Source organism: Talpa occidentalis, unplaced genomic scaffold (assembly GCF_014898055.3).
Source record: "Talpa occidentalis isolate TD23 unplaced genomic scaffold, MPIMG_talOcc4v2.1 talOcc4.2, whole genome shotgun sequence".
NCBI lineage: Eukaryota > Metazoa > Chordata > Mammalia > Eulipotyphla > Talpidae > Talpa > Talpa occidentalis.
Window position 1 is genome coordinate 74,247,606 of NW_023602073.1, and position 21,743 is coordinate 74,269,348.

At 36.6% G+C, this 21,743-nt stretch overlaps 1 protein-coding gene across 1 annotated transcript in view; it reads left to right on the forward strand.

Moving 5' to 3' along the window:
- The first annotated feature begins 4,499 nt into the window (after positions 1-4,499).
- The window catches only part of HCRTR2 (hypocretin receptor 2), a 225,067-nt gene continuing 207,823 nt past the window's right edge, over positions 4,500-21,743 (forward strand). Inside the window, exon 1 of the mRNA XM_054698878.1 lies at positions 4,500-4,584. The gene's annotated coding sequence lies outside the window, so the exon portion shown is untranslated. The remainder of the gene's footprint in view (positions 4,585-21,743) is intronic.

A 21,743-nucleotide genomic window follows, 5' to 3' on the forward strand; every position in this document is an offset into this window, starting at 1 on the left:
GGTCTAACATCCATGTCTTTAGTTCATTTTGGGTGAATTTTTAGTAAGGTGTAAGACAGTGGTATAGGTTCATTCTTTTGCATGTGGCTATCCAGTTTTCCCAACACCATTAATTGAAGGTATGATTCTTTCCTTTCTGTATTCTAGACTCTTTGATTCTAAATTAACTGCCAATATGTGCATGGGTTTATTTCTGGGTTATTTTTTGATTACTCTAACTTTGTAATATAGTTTGAAATCAGGAATTATAATGATTCGTTCTTTCTCTAGATTTCCTTGACAATTTGTTGTTCCATACACATTTTAGTATTCTATTTTCTATTTCTTTAGAAAAAGTCATTTAGATTTTGATAGAGATAATTCTGAATCTGTAGATCCAGTAGTATCTACTGGATCTGTAGTACTGATATTTTAGCCATAACAATTCTTCTAAGCTTTGAATACATATCTTTCAATTTATTTGTGCCTTGAATTTCTTTCAAAAATACCTTATAAATCTCAGTGCACATATCTTTTGCCTCCTTGTTTAAATTTATTCCTAAGCATTTTGTCCATTATGTAACATAACATTGTAAATGGAATCGTTTTATTTATTTCTCTTTCTGATAGCTCCTTGGTAGTATGTGGAAACAAAACTGATTTTGTGTGATGATTGCAGGTTGATTAGAAGTTGTACCCTCAGGCAGCAGCTAGAACTGTGAGATAGGCAGTTTTTACAATTTTCTTTGTGAAGACTTCATATATAGCCTCAGGTTAAGAAATGTTTCTTTGTTACCTTTCTTTTGGAGTTCTGAATGTAAGCCCCATAGGTTATCAGAGTCAGGTGATGGGGCCCATCCTTTGGGTGGCAATCACAAAACGTGCGGTACCAGATATATGTACAAATTTCTCTGGAGGATGTTGGTAAATTGGTTTTATTGACTGGGATGGAGGGAGAAGGTGATCTCTGGAGTGGATTGCAAACTGGCCCCTAAAGGCCTGCAAAACTTTAAGTCTGACGCTCAGGTGACAACTTTTCAAGTATGCAAATAAACCACTTTTTGAAGAAATACTGACAGATAAGCTTTATTTTTTTTTAAATCTGCTTCCTCTGCATTGAGCCCTGGGAAGCTGGTTATGGGAAATACTTGTATACCCTTGATACCGGAATTGTCAGGTCTAGTCTCCCAGCCAGGAACGGATTCCAGGCTGCAGGGCAGCGCTGAGCCCCAGCCGCTAGACCCCCCACGGGTTGGTGTCTCAGGAAGCCGCAGCAGGAACTTCCGCAGACACTCAGGTAAGCAAGGGAGAAGAGGCAGGGCAGGTTTGTTTAGAAAAAGTTTATTGGAAGGATTGGGGTCAGAATGGGGCGTTTGCAATTGTATGGGGGAATATAAAAATAAAATTTATTATTTAACTTTTTTTTTTTTTTTTTAAAGAGGCATGTATTTTTATTTATTTATTTATTGTTTGTTTGTTTGTTTGTTTGTTTGTACATGCACTGGGTACAGTCAGAAGCGCGGGAGGGTGAGAGAATTCACCAGAGTCAGAGCAGGTAGCAAAGCAGGCAGAAGGACCGAAGTACACTGCTGAGGGGAGCAGCGGGCGGCAGGAGAGGTCTGCATGCCATGTGGGACCCTCCTCCAGTGGCCGGGGAGCAGCCGGGGATCGAACCGGTGCTGCAGAGGCCGCAGGCAGCTTCGCAACCCAGCGCTCAACCGCTGCGCCACTGGGGAGGCCCAAAATTTATTATTTAAAAAAAATAAAAATAAAAGCAAGCATCTCGTTAAAGGAAAAGTTCACTTCAGACATGAAAGGGTTATCCTTAATAAGCAAACGTTCACATGATTCAACATGGGTTCAGGGTAGAAAAGGCCAAAATTCCCAAAAGGAAGAGAGGAAGACATGCAGAGACAAGCCAGAAAAAGCCATGGAACACAGTCCATATTTGGGCTCATTGGGAACCGCCGTAGGGGGTGAAAGCAATCCTTTCTCAGGTGCGAGATCATCAGAGCTGCCTTCACCGTGAGGCCCAGCACTGGCCGAGGTCAGGGTCCTCAACACAGCCTTCAGGAAAGCAGTTTGTCAAATTACAACCCATGTTCCACTATTGGAATCTTCCCGAAGGAAAGCAAAGACATAGGCCTAAGTCATTATCTACTGTTACTCAAAATGCAAGGGCTGGAAGGATGAGGCCCTGCAGGAGGTCTTCGTTCTCCCAACCATGGCACCTGAGACCACCACAGACACTGACCGCTGCTCCCGCACTGGAGTGCTCGCGTGTCACAGAAGATCGAGGAACAATTGTTAAAGCAACAAAATAAAGGAAAAATCTGCAAGAAAATAAAAAAAATAAAAAAAATAAAAGTTTATTGAGAAGAAAAAGAGCAGAAATAAAGTGGGACTCCCAGGCCAGGGAACCAGGCCTGGGAGGGACAAGGAAGCCAAAGTGAAGTCATGTCTCAGGGAATATATACTTTCTTTCCCTGATTATTCTAAAGCTCTACCAGTCTCTTTGTGATTGGTCAGTTTTTTTGGCTGTCTCACTTAATTTGCTACTGAGTGGGAGATCTTCACATTCCTTATCTAACAGGTCTGTCTTTCCCCATTTGTTACATCTTTATCTTTATGGTCTAGCCCTCCGGGTGAGCATCTTTACACTTTATCTTATCATCTGAAGAAAACCAGGACCATCCTTAACAAGATTATCTGTGGTGCTAGGATGTTTGTTTTTCCCAGTGGAATTGGTTTCATTTCCTTGCTTGTCCTTATCTCTGAAGCCTTCCTGAATTCTTCAAAGGTCCCCTCCTGCACTGTCCTAAAACTGCCTAATAACCCTAGCTTGCCCTGTCTCACCCTTTAAGAACTGTGTTTATTTGCTTTGCAGTAATTTGCTTTGTGCACCTAAGCCAAGACAACTTCTGATTTTCAGAGTTAGGTGTCTTTGGAGTCCTTTCCTCTGGCAGGAGTCTTAAATTTGGGGTTGTAAGATGTGGCTTACAAAGTCTTTACTCCCCAAGAAGTTGGAATTAGAGATTTCCTTCGAATTGTATGAAGCTGTGCCATTGTTTGCGTTTGTGATAAGAGTTTACCTCAGCCTTTCCTACCTATTTCATTGTGGGTATTTTTTCACTTGTATAACACATATCACTTAATCAGCTAGCAGTTGATCTAGGGGGAATTTCTGTATGTGTAGTTATAAATTTAGGTGTTCCATGGCAGGAAGGCGGTCTTAGTGGCCTTCTATGTTGCCACCTTGGCCGTTGCTCACCCCTTATATTTTGATAAAGTATATCTACTTTTCTACATAAAATTCACATCCATATCATGTCACTTATTTTAATGGCATTGTTCCAGTGGTGTTAAAAAATAATTACAAAGCAGTTACAGTCTTCTTAGAAAATAGACAGTCTTTCAACAAATATGTTAAAAACACATAATATGTGTTCCCTGTCACTTGGCAGTTTTTTTATCGGGCCTGTTCTTTTTAAGCCATACTGTTATTACACAGAATGTGCGGCCAGAAAACCTGCATGTTCTAAATGGGCTGTGCCACCGACTGCATAGACAAAGCACACTGTTCGTGTGAAAGAAGTTTAATAAGATTAATGTGCACAGAAAGAGAAGAAAGGATAATAGTTTCCCAATAAAACCCAAAGTTGTGCATCCCCTTGTGGGTAAATGCCCATCCAAACAAGGTTGGCTCAAAGTGGAGCCTCTGAGGATTGAAAGTTTGCTACCAGTCTAAGGCACCTTCTTGTGGGGAACAACAGGAAAGGGGCAAAAAGGGCCAGGCAAGTCGGGGACTGAAGGACCAAAATTAAAGTAAATATCAAGATTACAACTGCCATGGTCAGCTTGCAGGTTTGCTTCCACCCACGTGTCCCTTCCAAGTCCCCTAAGTTCCTGGTGCAAGTCAAGTCCAAAGCCAAGAAGAAAGTGTGTCTTCCCCCCCCCCCCCCCCCCCCCGCATTCTTCCCAACCAGCCCCCCACCCCCGACTCCGTTCTGTCTCTAAGTGCCTCACCTTCTAGTGTTTCTAGCCTCAAGCTTCCCCTGGCTCCTCAGCTCCACCCATCTTTAGGTGGGACAGGGAACACAGCACCTCCCTTTTTTAGTGTAGACGCTTGGTTAATTGTCAGTGGGAGTGGGGTTTTGATTTCTTCACTCAGGAATGAAATGAGAACTTTAACCATCACATTTGATTTTGAAGCTGAGATTTGCTGAAGCCATAGAGCGACAGAACCTCAAGGGTGAGAGTTTCCCCCAAGAAGGCCGCCTCTCCTTTGTAAACAGCACCAGGAGCCTAACCAGTGGGGTGAGGTAATTCTACAGTGAGGGAAAAGGGAAGAGGGGTTGGAGCAGTCTTGCGCAGCCTCACTAGGAGAGCAAGTTCTTGAGCGAAGCAAGCGGAGAAAAAGAAGAGCAAACCCCACCCAGAGGCAGATTTTATAATGAGGACAAAGTCCAAGAGACGGTTTCTTCTCAAGACGCATGCGCCAATGGGTGCCTGCACCGCTCCTGGGCTCCAGCCAGCAACAGTTCTGCGGTGTGGTCCCTGGACTGCTAAGACAACTGACTAAAACAAAGAAGTTCCTAGGGACAAGTAAGTAATGATTTGCTGTGATTCGTCAAGCAATGAATTATATGCACTGTAGTTGGTGTTCTTGTTTCTAAGACTATATTTGGGGCGAAAGAAGCAAGCACATCCAAGAAGCCCCCCCCCCTCAAAAGAATAAAAAGAAATCAGAATGGTTTTGGTAAGGGTAATTGTATGTTGGCATGCACTAGAGATGTTGAACTGAGCAGTATGAAAGATAAAAGCAAAGTATTTGTTTTGAGCCTTTGCAGTTTAAAGTATTATATCTTATCAAAATAGTTATCCCAAATTTAGGACTGTCGTGGTTGCATCCCCTGGTCAGTTGAGATGTTTTAGCTCAGATGCCAACATGTTGTTCTCAGGGAGCTCACATTCACCTTCTAGAACCCTAAGTAGGATCCTGAGCCTGTACGCCAGCATGAGGCAGGAGACAGGGGTCTGACAGGAGAAAGGTTGGAACTGTGTTGAATTGGTCATGGGACCCGCAGTTTTTCTGCAGCCATGTTTCTGTGTGCTCGGCTCACCAAATTGCAAATATTCCCTAAGCAGCTGGCCAAATGTTCCCAATTTCTCTTTCACAGCCTATTTTTCTGCTTGACTGAGCCCTGACCTAATTGAACCCCACAATGCCCAAGACTGTGCCCCATTGCTTATATGTAAATTATTGCCAAAGGGGAGAAAAAACAGACAGATTAACCAGGTGCCCAACAAGATCATTTGCCTCACCTTAAGTAATTTTCTTTAGTGGGATTTGACTTCTGAATGGGCTATAGTTGCCAAATCAGACCCCAGAGAGCAGGTCTGGTTAAACTTCCTTCCCCTAAAACTTTGCACGCTAAAATTGTGCTCTTCGCATTGACTAAATATTGTCATCTGTCAGCTTTATAGTTGAGTTGATCAAGACCTGAGCCTTTGTTTCCTATTGCACTTTCAGCTAGTGTGAGCCTTGTTACCTGAGCTAAGCTCGTGATTCACGTTATTTATGGAAAGGTTATCAGTGATCATGGAAATTACCTGGTCCTTCCATAGTCACTTTGTTAAGTCTACGGAAAAGACCACGAATTGACCTCAAAACTTTTTGTGAGTGCAACATAAACTCATAGCTCATCTTAACTAGCTGCCTTAGCAAATTACTACCAATACATGAGAAGAGGAAAAAAAGTCTTAAATCTTAAAAACCTGTTTTCCATGTGGAGAATGTTTTATGCAAAGAACTCTGTGGAGGTAAATGGAAGTTAGCAGGTTCCCCCCATTAGCATCAGTGAGGGCTTATACACAAGCCTGATGGTGACTACCTGGAGTGTGGTGTGGGTGTGTGTAAGTGGGCACACCTGAGCGGAGACTGAGTGTATAAGGGCAGCTGTGCAGAAGCGCAGCAGCAGAGGACAGGAGGAGGCAGAGGGCCATGCAGTGGCTTGCAGAAGAGACCACTAAAGAATGCCAGCAAGTCCAGAAAGAGTAACGATTTGCCAGGGCCTAGGAGGCCTCCCAGCCTCCTGCACCACCCCCTGCTGACTTCCCCCCTCCCACCTCCATCCCCGCCCTGCACCTGGTTGCCTCTGTGCAAATGCAGTAGAAGGATCATTAAAAGCCTGGAAAAGCCACTGAGGAATCCAGGACTCCTCCTCTACCTACCTGTCTGCCTGGATCTTCGAAAACCTCTGTGCCTTGCTGATACAACACTCTGTAAGGAGCTTATAGACCCTTCTTATCTAGTCTTGAAAAGTGGCACAGGAATTATAGAAGATAGACAAGGACAGATGAACAGAATTTTAATATAGATGATATAATTTAAGAGAGTTCAGTGACTAAAAGACCTTCAGTATGCATCAGAACATTAATCCTCTTTTAAGATCTGTGATAATTAAGGGTGATTCCCTTCTCTGAGCTTGAGCTTTATTTGATTATTTTAAGAGCATAAAGAGGGTGAATGTTAGGAAAATTAGAGACACAGAATAGCCAAAAGGCTATCCTGTCCTTCAGTTCCCTATTAAATATGATGATAAGCAATCTGAATCTATCATAGAATTGCTACCAGCTTTGATCTTAATTTGTTACTTGTCCAGTAAATTCTGAACCCGAGGCTCACCTTGCTCTTACAGTAATTGGGGATGGGAACACAGAAAAGTACTTGGAAATTGGCAGCTATTGCAAGATGTGGTCATTGGGGGCCTCTGAGATCTCTTTCTAAAGTGCAGATACATTCTGACTTCTATTTGGCAGATTTTGAAAATCCTCAGTGCTTTTTTATCAAAATTCCCTTGATTTACATCACAGAGGAACAAGTTATTTTTCTAATTTCTAAAATATACATGCAATAAACCAAGCAAACGATCAAAAGAGGGAGAGAGAAAATAATTTACACAATTCCTTCCCTTGTTTTTTATGCTAACTATGTTTTGAAAAGGGGTACTAAAGTTTTTACTTGCTTAACAATCAAATTTGCAGTTTGTGATTCCTTTGTGTTATGTAAGAAAGTAAGGTCATTACAAGATAGAAGTTTATGGTTTATGGAGTTTTTTATGAGGATGTCATAATAAAGTTGTTTTATAAATTTTATTTATATTTTATTTTAATTTTTAGGGTTACATATTTGCTCTTCTGTGTGCATATGTTCCATTTACCCTCCACCAACCCATCCATGCCAGTATCCCATCTGCTTTGACTTCCTACCCTCTACTCCCTCCCCTCTGTTTCCTCTGATAACCATTATATCCTTTCACAGAGTTCAAGATTCATCTCTACTGAATTTTTCCTGTGTATATTTTTTGGTTATTTATATTCTACAGATGAGTGAAATGATCTGATAGTTCTTTCACTTTTTCATTTATTTCACTTAATGTAATCACCTTGAGTTCCATCCATTTTATCCCAATTGCTACTCTTTTTTCATAGCTGTGTAGTATTGATGATATATTCCAATTTCTTCTTCCATTTGTCTATGGAAGGGCACTTACTTTGGTTCCATTACTTGGCAATTATGGACGGTGCTTCTAGGTACATAGGCGTAGATAATTCTTTTCATATTGGAGTTATCATAATTTTTGGATAAATGTCTAATAGTGGTATTATTGGATTATTTGGCATTTCCTTTTTTTTTTTTTTTAAATAAATCTCCATACTATTTTCTACAGGGGCTGAACCAATTTGTATTCCTACCAACAGTGGTCAAGAGTTCCTTTTCAGTGCATCCATGTACAAATTAACACTTGTTTATTTAATTCTTTGTGTATGGGCTGTTCTCACAGGGGTGAGGTGACATCTCATTGTGGTATTGATTTGCATTTCCCTTATAATAATAAATGATGTCAGTAGACTGTAGTTCCTACATCTGTAGAACATGTGAATTTCTACTTTAGAAAAGTGTTTATTTAGGTTTTTTGCTCAGTTTTTGATTGGATTGTTTGTTTGTTTTGTCCTTGGATTGGATAAACACTTTGTAAATTTTGGAGATTAGCCCCATGTCAGATGTGTGTTGTACACATACTTTTTCAGTTCTGTAGATTGCCTTTTTGTTTTGTGATGATCTCTTTTCAGGTGCAAAGGTTATTTAGTTTGATGTCCCATTTGTTTGTTTTTGCTTTAGTTTCCCTTGCTGTTGGGTTTGAATCCCCAAGTATATCTTTGTGGTAGATGTCCTTTAGGGTGCCCCTGTGTTTTCTTTCAAGTTTTTTATTAATTTGTTTCTTATATCCAGATCTTAAATGCAGTTTGAATTTTTTTTTATATGGAGTTAAGCATGGATATTGTTTCATTTTTTTTGCATGACACTATCCGTGTTCCCCAGCACCATTTACTGAAGAGGTCATCCAGGATATAAAATAAATGCATCAAAAATCAGTTGCATTTCTATATGCAAGCAGTGATCAGAAAGATAAATGGGGAATACAATTCCATTTACAATCAACCTCAAATGAATGAAATGACTGGAATAATCTTAACAAAGGAGGTGAAGGACCTATATCTTGAAAACTATAGAACTTTGTTAGAGGAAATAAAAGATGGAAAGAAATGGAAAGATACACCATGCTGATGGATTGGAAAAATTAACATATTTGAAATGTTCATATCACCTAAAACAATTTACATTTTCAATGCATTACCTGTCAAGATACCAGTCACTTCTTTGAAGGAACAATTATTAAATTTATATGAAACCACAAAAGGATCCAAATAGCTAAAGCAATCCTGAAAGTAAAGGAGAAAAATGGAGGTAGCACACTTCCTGACTTCCACAGTAGTCAAAACAGTATGATATTGGAACAATAGGAATTCAGACCAATGGATGAGAATAGAAATCCCAGAAATAAAACCATACAAATATGAACAGTTGATCTTTGGTAAAGGAGCTACAGCTATATAATGGAGAAATCATAATAACAAAGTTCTTAATATCTCTATCTCTTCAGGTTCCCTTTCTGCTTACTTTGCTTCCTTCTAACCCTTGATAACTTCTAATCATCCCCTAAGCTGGTACACAATATCTCCATATTGCATAGTTTATGATGTAGGATGACAAGTCTTTAAGGATATGCATGTCATCTGAGTCATTGAGGCTGCCAGGTGCTGCTCTACCACAAGTGTGGTCAAAAGGTGAGAGTGTCTCATCTAGTTGTGAGTTGAAAAAAGAAATACAATAAATCTGTAGCTGAAATGTGACTCAAGGGCGACCAGATTGCCATGTTTGGGAGTTGTTGGAATAGTGACATATTTAGATTCTGTAAACCTGTCTTTGAATTTTGATTCTCCCAATTATTAAATACAAGACTATCCATTAAAAACTCCCCTATTCAATGAAATAGATTTATTTTGCACAACTGCTTCCCTGTGCAGTTGTTCTATAAGATTGTATGTGTGTGTGAAAGTGCATCATAAACCGTAAGGCATATAAAGATAAAATACTATTTAGTCAAAAGCACACATCAGGAGTTTACTATTCTATAAATTCTACAATTAATGTTGCTATCATAAAATACAAAAACATGCAGAATATATGGTTCCTGTTCTCAGGAGGATAATAAACTGTTTGAAGAATTAAAATATATAAACCATCTACAAAAATACAAGTGAATCTGCTATAAATGTAACTGGTATGTTTCATTCATACTGCTGCTGGAGTATTTTCATTTTCAAATGATAAGAACTTCAAGAAAAAAATGCTTCTGGCTCCAGGATTAGGTTCTGTTCTTATAGAGTAGCTCTTTTATTAATACATATGGGCACTTTCCTAAGAGATACCCATCCGAGCTTTGTAAAAGTCTTGGTAAGAGGGACAATAACATATAACTTGCATGTACAGTCTAGAGCTTCTTTTTTAAATTGAGGTAAGAGTGGTTTACAATGTTGTTTGTGTTTTAGAATTATAAACTAGGTCTTCTTGATGATGATACTGGAGTCTTGGCCAAACCTCGCATAAGCCAGTTTCATCTTGGGTCACTTTCTTATTTCATGGGAGCATATGTTTATCCAATCCAGCAAAAGATTCAAACTTCAAAGGGAAGGAGTATAATTCTACTCCTGATCCTTCAGCTCTTTCCATCATCTTTACCCTTAGTTGCAAATACGTGTTGTAGGTAAGGCATTGCATTGATAATACACCATCATCCAACACCCTCACCTTAATCAAAAGTCTCCATCAACACGAAACATACATGGTGATTTATTTTGGGATAATAACTATGCAGTGTATTCTTCCAAAAAGCAGAACTTAATATCACCACCACAAGAAAGAGAAACTACCAACAAGTTTAAAATGACATTTAGATAAAAACAAAAGTTAATGTTGCATCCACAGTTATCTCCCCAGTAATGATCAAGTATTGAAAATTCAACATAGGGGAGTAATGTATACCAGAATACTAATCTTGGAGGAAGTTGGGTCTATAAACCAGCAGATTTGAAACAGGTTTGCTAAGAAACAATGCAGGCCTCATAACTAATTCATACATATAAGTAATCTGTTTGGAATTTTTGCTGAAATCAGTATCATAGAAACTAAGCCATATATGGAGTAGGAAGTAAAAATAGAAACAAAACCGTATTTTGAGAGTAATGCAGCATTAATGTTTACCTTACCACCTTAATGATTGTCTACATATTAATTTCAGAGACCATCTGTTTCAAATGCCAGTTTTGCTTGAATTGTACTTATGGATATGACACCTGTAATCTTCATTACATATGTATCTTCATTGTAGTCAGAAAAACAAAAAATATATATGTTTTAATATAATCTGGGTTTGAATATAATAATAGTCCCTATATTTGTTTGTAGGAAATTTGATATATAGGACAGTCAGCAGTTTTACAGAAGTAGAAAGGACGCAGTCTGTCATTTAGAACTGGTTTGAATAACCTTCACCATGTGAAAGCTACTCATTCTGCTATAGTGAGCCTGAATGGACAGGCCTCAAAATCTCACACTGTCCCTCAAAGAAATGGCATTTTTTCCCAGTGGTTACCACAAAGACATGCTGAGCTAATGGTTTGAGGATCATTCTTCTAGAGGTCTGGAAGTAGTCCTGAGTCTGCCTGGAGATGAAATACTGAACAATGCACGCATGTTAAATGCAGGCATGAAGTAGAATAAATTGCCAAGTAATTTTACATATAGATCTAAATAATAGATGCTGACACTAAACCCAAAACAGTTTTAAAATAAAAAAATCTCCATGCATATAATTCATGATGCCTATCTGAACAATTGTTTTCATATGGACAGTCAAAGGAATACAAGTCTTGGGGAAGGGGAGGGAAAAACAAAAATTATTAATAGTTCACTATTCCCATATTTCCTTAATATTTTCAAAATTAAGTAGGGATATTTACTTTGGTAATTATACCTCCAACCTATTCAGTGAATGTGTAATAGTTCCTCAAGTACTTAATTGATAGCTTAGTTAATGTATCTTACTGAGAATTACCAAGACCACCTAAATTACCATATTTATTGCGCATTTCCCTTCATGGATTTTTAATGTAGGCTTTGAAGAGAGAGCAAGAAAACTGGCTCTAACTTTATGCTATTATTTTGAAATTGTTGCTTCTGCTTCCAAGAGAGGTTTCTCTAAGCAAACTACAACAATAATAAATTAGGGAAGTAATTTAAGGGCCACTAGGCTTATTACCCACCATGACATTTCTGTTCCTTCTCAGTGGTCCTGGATCTTTTTTCCCTTAGCAGTCTGCATTGAGCCACAGTGGTGACAGAGTCTTGATTCTGCTGCTCCTTTATTAGGTGAAATAGTCCGTCACTTTCGTTATATGATATGATTGGACAGGTGCTGAAAAATATTGACCATTGTGTCACAAAAACCTGACCCAGTGAAAAATTGCTGGTTATTAACCCCCCCCCAAAAAAAACCCCTTTCCTATAAGGAAATTTCCAATTTATTGAGAAGTCTTTTAGCAATGACATAATTCAGTATATTTGATAACTGAGATGATTTTACAGAGATATTCTAAGTTAAAAGTTAATCTCTTTGAAGACAAAAATTGGTAGAACATCATAATTTGATAAGCATCAGTGTTGTTGAACCTGTACAAATATGTGAATTGTGTCTGATATCCTAAACTAGTACTTCAGAATATAACTTTGTTTGGAAATAGTCTTTGCAGAGATAAACAAATTAAAATGAAGCCATGAGGGTGAACCCTAATCCCACTGACTGGTATTCTTATAAGAGAGAGAAATTTGAAAACAGAGATAAACATGCACAAAAGGAAGATGATGCAGACACAGGGAGCAGTGGCATGCAAACATGATGTAGAGATTGGAGCTATAGGTGATAAGCCAAGAACACCAAGGGTTGACAGGCACCATCTGACAGTAGGATGAGGCAGTGGCAGATTCTCCATGACAGACTTCAGAGTAAGCGTAGACCTACTGACTCCTTGATTTAGATATAAACCTCCAGAACTGAACTGCAATAAGTGTCTATTATTTTAATCATCTCAGTTATTGACACTTTGTTACAGTAACTCTAGCAAGCTAATACAAGGGGTGAAATGACCAGATATGGAATAAAAAGGGAGGCTAGTGAAAAATAATGTAGCTTTCAGTCATTAATTCTAAAATAACTGGTCTTATTGTTCATCAGATTATTACTTCCTCATTACAGATGTATTAGGGAATACAGAAAAATACTTAAAAATAAATTTATCACCTAAATATTTTTTTTTAATGTTCAGTTCTTTCTTAGTATTCAATAGTTGTCTTGTCGGTTTCTGGCTTATTCACACGTGTGTATTTAAAATTAAAAATAAGCTATGCAAATAATTAGGACATACTTTAAAACAACTTACTAAAGCATATCCCCATAAAATCAGTCTTCACAAACATCAGTTTTAATGCCTCCAAGATAACACTGTATTAACCTATAATGCACTCAGTTGTTCTCTCATTAGATATTTTTCTTCCTTTATAAAGTTTATATAAAGTAACATTTTATTTAAAGTATTTTAAAGATCTGTTCACATATTAGGACCTAAGAAACTTTTAGGGCATTTGACATTTATTGACAAATAACTGAATTCCAATAATCAACAGAAGCATATAATATTGTATTTTTGCAAAGCACTTATTGGCATTAAAATAAAAAATCATTTTTCTATGAATTTGGCAAATGTGAAATATCAGTTTTTAATTGTATATTATTCTCTAAGTTGAATTTTTCATGTTTATTCACACTTATTTTTATCATTTAATAGCTATTTTTTTTTCTATTGAGACCTTGACATTTTCTTATAGATTTATATGGAATCTCTTTGTTTTATTTATTCTAGTTGTCTGTCTTGTATTTTCCTTAACGTTATCCAAATATTTATTATTTTATGTAGAGCAACTTAATAGTTTTAAAAGTCAAAACTAAAGCTATTTTGATTTATAATTTCTTCTGGTAGTTTTAAACTTAGAAAGTTATTACAGGATTACCTTGAAATGATTGACTATATCCACACTTGAGCCAACAATCCCCTACCAAATAACAGTATATGTTTTTAAAACATCCTTGTTTATATTTTCACAATCTAGGGTTTCTTGCAGTATCAACAGCATATTTTTAAAAATCAGTTACAGACTAGGAATGGAAAAGCTATTCCCTCAGTAGACCAGAAATAAATCCCTGGAAGGATCACTTGATAGGAGCAGATTAAAGGAGGGAGTCCTTTCAAAAGTCATCTATGAAAAAACTGAAGTGAAGAGGGAAAGACAGTTGGAGGGTTTTGGGGAAGGGTGGGAGGGAGGTGTTCAGAGCTTGGATGTGATGCCAGTGTTAAGGAAGGCACTATGTGCAAACTGCCAGAGGCTTGGTGGATGGAACTGCCCCAGAAGGCATGCAACCTTCTCCCTTCCCAAGATTCATAGAAATCTTTGTAGTCAAACAAAAATAGTTTGGGCATCCAAATGGGCCAGAGAGACATGACAATGCCCTGGTAGCTCCAGACACTCAAGAAGAAATAAAAAATTAGTTCCTGGTGAGGTCCTTCCTACATCACCCTGTCCCTTACCAGTAGGCCCAGTAAAGTGAACACACAATGAAAAATTTCCAGTCATGTAAGAAAAACCTTTGAAAAAGAGATATGACTCTCAAGGAATAGACTAACGTCTAATGAAATAATATTATTCAAGTACAAAGAACAAAATTATGGAATAGATAAAATCATTTCCCTCAAAGTGATGAAATGGAAATTTAGTCCACAAAATAAATGCCATAGAGAAATCTTATAAATATAAAATTTCTTAGGAAAAATAAAATTCAAAGATAGAAGGAACATAAAAATGAGCTCAGATGAAAAGGTAATCAGTGAAATACAAAATCAAATTAAAAAATTCAGATTCCATCATTACAGACGGAGGGGTGAAATGGTAGGAAATAAAGTAGATCTAAAAGTTGCAACATGAGTCTATATGTATGTATGTATACATAGTGATATAATGGTTACCGCAATAATGTTAGCTAACACATCATCACCTCACATCATTGTTTGTGTGGTGGTAGGTGGGGGTAGGAGGACAGGTAAGAGAGTTAAGCCTACACACTTACCAAATTGCAAGTATGAAATACTGTAATAATGTTAGTTATGCTGTACTTTAGATCCTCAGAATTTACTCATTTTATAAAGGAAAATGTGTGCTTTTTTTTTTTTTAAAGATTTATTTATTTATGCATACAAGAACTGGGGTACAGGCCAGAGGTATGGGGGTTGAAAGGATTCACCAGAGACAGAGTGGGGAACAGAATAGGCAGATTGACTGAAATACATTGCTGAAGGGAGCAGTGGGAGAGTTGGGAGAGGTCTGCTGCACCATGTGGGTTAGCTCCCTGGCCGGGGATTGAACTTGTGCTGCAGTGTCTGTGGATTGCTTCATAGGTTGCGTCTCATCCCCTTGAGCCACCAGGGAGGCTCAGTTTGTGCTTTTTAGCCAGCATCTCTTATTTCATTCCTCTCAGGTCTTGTCAATTACCTTTCAGGTCTGCATTTCTATGTGTTTGAATATTTTAGATTCTACATATAAGTAGCAGTATAGAGTGTTTACCTTTGTCTGATTTATTTCACTAAGTATACTCCAAGTTTATCCATACATTGATAAGTGGCAGGATTTCCTTTTTTCTTGCTAAATAGTATTCCACTGTGCATATCTACTGTGTTTTCTTTATCCTAGTATCTGTCAAAGGACACCTGGGTTGTTTCCCTACTTTGGCTGTTGTGAATAATGCTCAGCAAGCATGGTGGTGTTCTGTCATTTCCTTCAGATTTTTATCCAGAGAGTGGAATTGTTGGATTATATAGTAGTTATATTTTTTGGAGTCTCTATAATGTTTTTCATATTAACTATACCACTTCATATTTCTAATAACAATACACAAGTACACAAGTGCTCCCTTTTCTCTATAGTCTTACCAGAATATGTTATTTTTGAACAGTTAAGATAGTTGAAAATGCTGAGACAACCACCATGCTGGAGTATTGAAGGATAGTGCAGAAGAGATTTGAGGTGTAAGGGAATGAGATTTGAGATTTGACAGATGTAAGGGAATGAATGACTAGGTAGGGTGTCCTTTCTTTTTTCTCTTGTCCTGATTTCAAAAGCAAATTCCAAGCTAAAAATAGTTTGGGAAATGATTCTAAAGTAGATATCTAAGTTGTGTCAAAATTCTTAATAACTGAGTTGTCTTGGTAACTGACTGGTATTTGTTTTATTCATGAAAGAATTATTACCTTCTTGGTATAAATGTCAGTTTAAACATTAGAATCCTAGATGATTTTTGTTCTGCCCTATATTTTCTCTTTCCATAATCTCCAAATAATTCATTAGTATAAAGATAAATGCTGACCTTCAATGATTACATAATCATCTATATTTTATACCTCTCCAAAAAGGGATCTTCATAGATATATGCAACTATATATACTTATTAGCCTCTGGTTAAAAAAAAGAAAAAGAAAAAGTTTTCCTTCTCAAACTAAAGCTTAAAAGTTTCCTATGTAAATTTAGTTTTGACTGCAGATAATGCTTGTATTGTTTTTTTTAGATAATATCCAATTGTCTGCATTCCAATTCTCAGCCTCTTATCTCTGTAACATATAGCAATATATTTGATTTATGTTTAATTTTTTAAAAGTCTTTTACATTGAGAAAGTGGAGTGAGGTTCAAAGAAATCCCTTCAAACAGAGCTCCAGCACTATTGCATTGTGATATAGTTAATATTATTCAAATAGCTAATGTGATGGTAATATAGTACCAGAAAATTTCAGACTGCTCATTTACAAAAATAAAATGCATAATCAGGTATACTGAAAACACTTTGAAATTTTTTTGCTCATATAGGTAATTCTTTCAAAAGCCTGTAGTTATACAGAAGCAAACTGTCTAATTCCAAGAAGCACATGAAGTCTCTCTATGTATAATGAGGAGTGAAAATCCAGAGTTGGAGGACTAAAAATAAAAAGTTTTGTTAGTTTCTTTCTGTATCTCTCCTCCTCCAAATGGACCACATTTTATGTATGTATGCAAAGTTTCAGAATTATTCTGTCAGTCAAATACGACAAAGAAGAAAGTTTGAAGAGATAAGGAAAAATGATCCACAGAGAAGAGGATATTACTGTTTCTAGGGTCAGCAGCTGGATTTTGTGCCTAACTATCAAAAATGACAAGGTGCTATAAACTCCTTGACTATGAATACAACATTCCCAATTATAAGCAGAGCTGAGCATAATGGTTGTTACTTATTGAGAAAAGCCTGTGGCTTTATGTTGATAATTATCATAATAGAATTAATAGCACAATATAAATTGGAATAGAAAGAATAAAGTCAGTACTGAGTGTGAAATGTGGGCATTCAGTGTGTGGCATTAAATATTGTAATCACAGTAACTGAATTTGCCAACATGACAATAATAATATAATACATAGGGTAAAAAGATATGTGAATGTTGACATCATTGGACAGGAAAACCATAAACCGAGGACATAAAATCACATAGTGTTATAAATCAATGGTATCTCAATAAAAAATAATATTTAAAAAAACCCAAATGTATAAAAACTGTTAGCTTTTTAAAACCTTATTTAAACAGATTCCCGTCACCCCTACATTTTATTGTTGAAGAAAATATGATCAATGCCTCATATACATCCTTCTCCTTCTTACACTCAGTCTTTGGGTCATGACCTCAACTTTCCAATTTCCAGTACTTGATACTACTTGCTTGTGGGTGTTCCTTGACACAGGAGCTCACTCAGCTTGAATACAGCACTGATGGAAGAACTGGAAACTTAGTAGGTCCAGGAGAAGCCATACATATATTGAAAACTCCATTAGCCCTGAATCAAATTTTCTACATGTGTTCCTCATATTCCCCAGAAAGATCACTTTCTAATTGTCCACAATAGTAATTTTCTTGAAAATAAAGCATTTAGTTTCCTATTCTACTTTTCTGCCTCACTTCCTCACTCCCTTGTATTTCTTGGGAATGCCTGCCAAATAAACCACTTCCAGTCAAATCTTACCTCAGGGTTTACTTTATCAGAATTTCAAACTAACAGTTTCATGCTGTCTCATCCCAAATATTTGTGGAAATGGTGAAATAATAATTTTGTAACTAAAAACAGTCAGAAAAAAATTTCCATTCCATACTATTTTAATAAGTACCCATGTATTAAAAGTGAGAAGAGTTGTTTAAAATAACTATTTTCTTTTCAAACTCAGTAGAGGTAGTGACATTAGTTATGTGAACCTGTTTTTTTTTTTTTTCAATTGGGCTTTAAAATAAAAAAATGAAAATGCTCTCATTAAATGACAAAAATATTTCTGATCCTATTGGCTGCTTATTTCATAAATTACTTCATTTCAATTCAAGTTTTTATTTAACCCCAGTACAGAGGACAATACCAAAATAAATAAGCAAATGCTAGTAATTTCTTGGAAGAGTTTATGACTATTTGTGGGGTAAATATTATAAGTGAAGCAGAAATCTCTATCACTGCATGTCATGGAAAGCCTTTGAAATACTGGAAATAGATGAAAATCTATCGAGAAATTCTAATTATGGTCCCTTGGTTGGGATCACTACATTGATTTCCTCCCAGTGTCAGGTCCCATAGCCTCAATTGTCAGACAATTGCTGTTGTATTTCTCTAATCTTCACTATTCTTCTGTAGCTTATAGTGTTACATGCCACTCTCTGCTTACTGTTGTCCTATTTATATCTACCTGACATGCCAGACCTATCAAAAATAACTTTTGTTTTTGGCCCTCCATTTGTATATAACCTAATCATTCCTCCAAGTCTCTATATAACTTATTTATCCAACCAGTTGCTCAAGAACCTAGGTCTTACTAAATTCAGCAGCAAGGCATAATGCCCACTTCTCAGCATACATTATTAAGGTATTTATCCTCTCCTTCATTTTTTGCAGTGAAGTAAGCCTGCTCCACTTCTTCCTTAAGACAGTCATCCATTTTTTTGCTTCCATATGGGTCATTTTCTATTTAGTTGCCAGACTGATATTTCTAGAATAATCATGCTTTCCAACTTGAAGGGGAGGTTGGTGGGGTGGAATGAGAGAGGAAGGGAGTTCAATGGAACATGGTGGAGGATATTGGGGCACTGGTGGTGGACATGGTGTGAAGATTTTAAATTGTAGAGATTTTAAACCTATAACCCCCAAAGACACAATGATATAAACAAAACTTAATAAAGAATTTTAAAAATACTATGACATCCTCTAGTGACTTACTGCAAAAACTCCTTGTTATGATTTCCATCTCTAACCTTGTCTTCAACCATTGCTTCTCACCATGTTCCAGTTACAGTGGTCTCTTGGTGTATCTCCAACATACCAAGGGCTTTATTTCTTTGGAAATTCTTCATAATTGGTATCTGAAATACTTTGCTTCCATAGCTGCACAGGCTGGTTTCTTTTGTGTTGCTGTTGTTGTTATTATTATTTAATTATTTAAACATACATATTTATTTTTTCACAAAATAGGATTTCTCCCCTCAGGTGCAGTCACCACAGTTTTTCCACCGTCAAAATGCTCACAGTCCTCCATCACACTCTATCATACTCTCCTTCCAATCCACAAACTGGTTTCTTCTTAGTATTCATGTCTACGTTCAAAAATATCTTCTTCACTGAGACCTTTCTAGCTCTCAATCTAATATCTAGGTGTTCTTGATAAGATTGTTTAATAAATTTTACAACTAAAGGGACCTCATTCTGTTGCTCGTTCTATTTCTAGCATCTCTATCACTACTAGGTACCAGGTAGATTTTCCGTAAATATACAAAGAATGAAAATAAATGAATAAATAAACATAAGAAAATGAATTGCCAGCAGGTAAGGTATAGACTATCTTCAGAACTGATGAGAGAAATAAAAGGAATGGAAAGATGACTGTTCAGCAGAATTAGTTAGGAGTTTCTAAATAAGGTGAATCACATCTGCACTTGAAGAAGCCTGGGCTTAGTCCTTAGAAGGGAAGAGCAATTTATTGACACATTGTCAATTCATACTTGGAAATGAACTGGGAAGTTCCAGAAAGATTAAGAGAGAAACACTATTGGAAAATGAGGAGTGTTGGTGATAAGGTGAGGGAAAAGGGTAGGCTTTAATGTACAGGCTTAGTTCAGATGGTTTATCAGTGAAGGAATAAAGCGTCATTCACTTGTCTCGGAACATAAGTCTTATCGTGTCAGAAGTTCTTGTGTTTTTGTAAGTTGGTGCCTGGAACAAGATGTTAAAAGCAAAAACTTTGAAATCAAATAGATGTGAATATGCTTGAAGATAGCAATTTGCTAGCTGTCTGACCTTGAGCAGTTACTAAATCTGTCTTCCTTAACTTCAATCTGCAGTATTTGCAGCATTTTTTAGGTTTAGTGTAAGAATATATAGAAATTAGCCAATGTCAGTCTCGCACAGGAATAAGTTAGTAAATATGGTCATTATTATTATTATTAATATGTTAAAGTACAGTATTTGATATGGGTTCCAGCCTTGATAGCTGGAGTGTTCTTTTGTTTCTCCACCTACCACCTGGGAGCTGACAAAGGGCATCAGTGTGAAAAATGGATAGAGTAATTAAGTTTAGTTAACAAAATGCTTTGTGCTGAAGAAAAATTAGTAGAATTATCATGCAGGTGGCAGAAACCTTTGGGTTGAAAGATGAATTTGAATAGCAGTATTTTGTATATCAAAATTTGTCATGTAGCTAATTCTTAATATTTAAAAAATTGAAATATAGGGGTGGAAATATGATAGGGTTGTGGCACTAGAGATTTGGTGGAGGGAGAGGCATGTACACATAGGAAGGTCATAAAGTTATGAAATGAGAAGCAAATCAATAAAAATTGAATGGAAAAATGAATTATATCAATGAAACCTTCTTAGATCATTGTACTCAATTAATAATGGAATCAGTGCATTCTTGAAAAGTTCATTTACTCATTCACAAATACCCATTGACACAGACATTGTGCCAATCAATGTTTTATGAGCCAGGGAAATAAGATGCAAAAAAAGCAGAAAAGGTCTCATTCTTATAGAGCTTACAGATGACAAAGTTTTAAGTGTTATAAAAGAAAGTTACATGATTGCAATTGATTTTATAATTAAAAAAAACATACTGGAAACCTTAATTTCCATAGAAATATTTATAGGTTCCATTATCTTATATTGCTTTTAGAATATAGTGTCTCGATGGCAGAGTGAGAAAAGGGGTCTATTATAAATAGAGTTGAATGTTGTTTTAAAGATTTATTTACTTATGCATACAAGAACTGGGGTGTAGACCAGAGGTGGGGGTGGTGAGAAGATTCATCGGAGAGAGTGGGGAGCAGAACAGGTGCATCTACTGAAATACACTGCTGAGGGCAGCAGCGGGCAAGACAGGAGAGGTCTGCTGCACCATGTGGGCATCTCTGCTGCCGGCCAGGAACGAACCTGCGCTTCAGAGGGTGTGGACAGCTTCACCAGGGAGGCCCTGGAGTTGAATGTTTTTAGTTAGATCTTATGAAGACAATAGTTAATTGTCATCTTGAACATAGTACAATCAATAACCATTGTCATATAGTCTTCATTTATCATCTAGTTATGTGTACGTGTATGAATGTGTGAATGAATCTAGTTGTGTGACTAAGAAATACACCAATAGAATAATGAACCTTATCAGATACAGTGTTTAGTTATCCTAGAATATACCTTCCTTCTTACATCTGTGAGGGGAAATAGCAGGAGTTAGAAAATTATACGCATCACTGTATTCACTTTTTTTTACTGGTATTTCCTGTAAGATGATTTCTGTTGGTCATACCTAAGAATCAAAGGCACTTGGTGAAAAATTAGGTATTTAAGGATCATGTTATTTTTATAAATTGTGTCGTCTTTAAAAGCCAGGATGTTATATTAAATATAAATATTCAAGTTGATAAATGTTTCGATTTAAAGTAGAACCCAACAATATTGAAGTCATATTTCTGTCTAGAAAAACTTAGATTTTAATTCATTTTCCATGATCAACATATTACTAAAACATTTATTTTCAGTATAATATTCACAATGGCAATATTTAAGTGTTTTGGAAATGAAACTTGACAATTCATGAGTTTGTTTACATGTTTAACTCTTAAAATATCTTGATACCTAATCTCAAATAGGTGA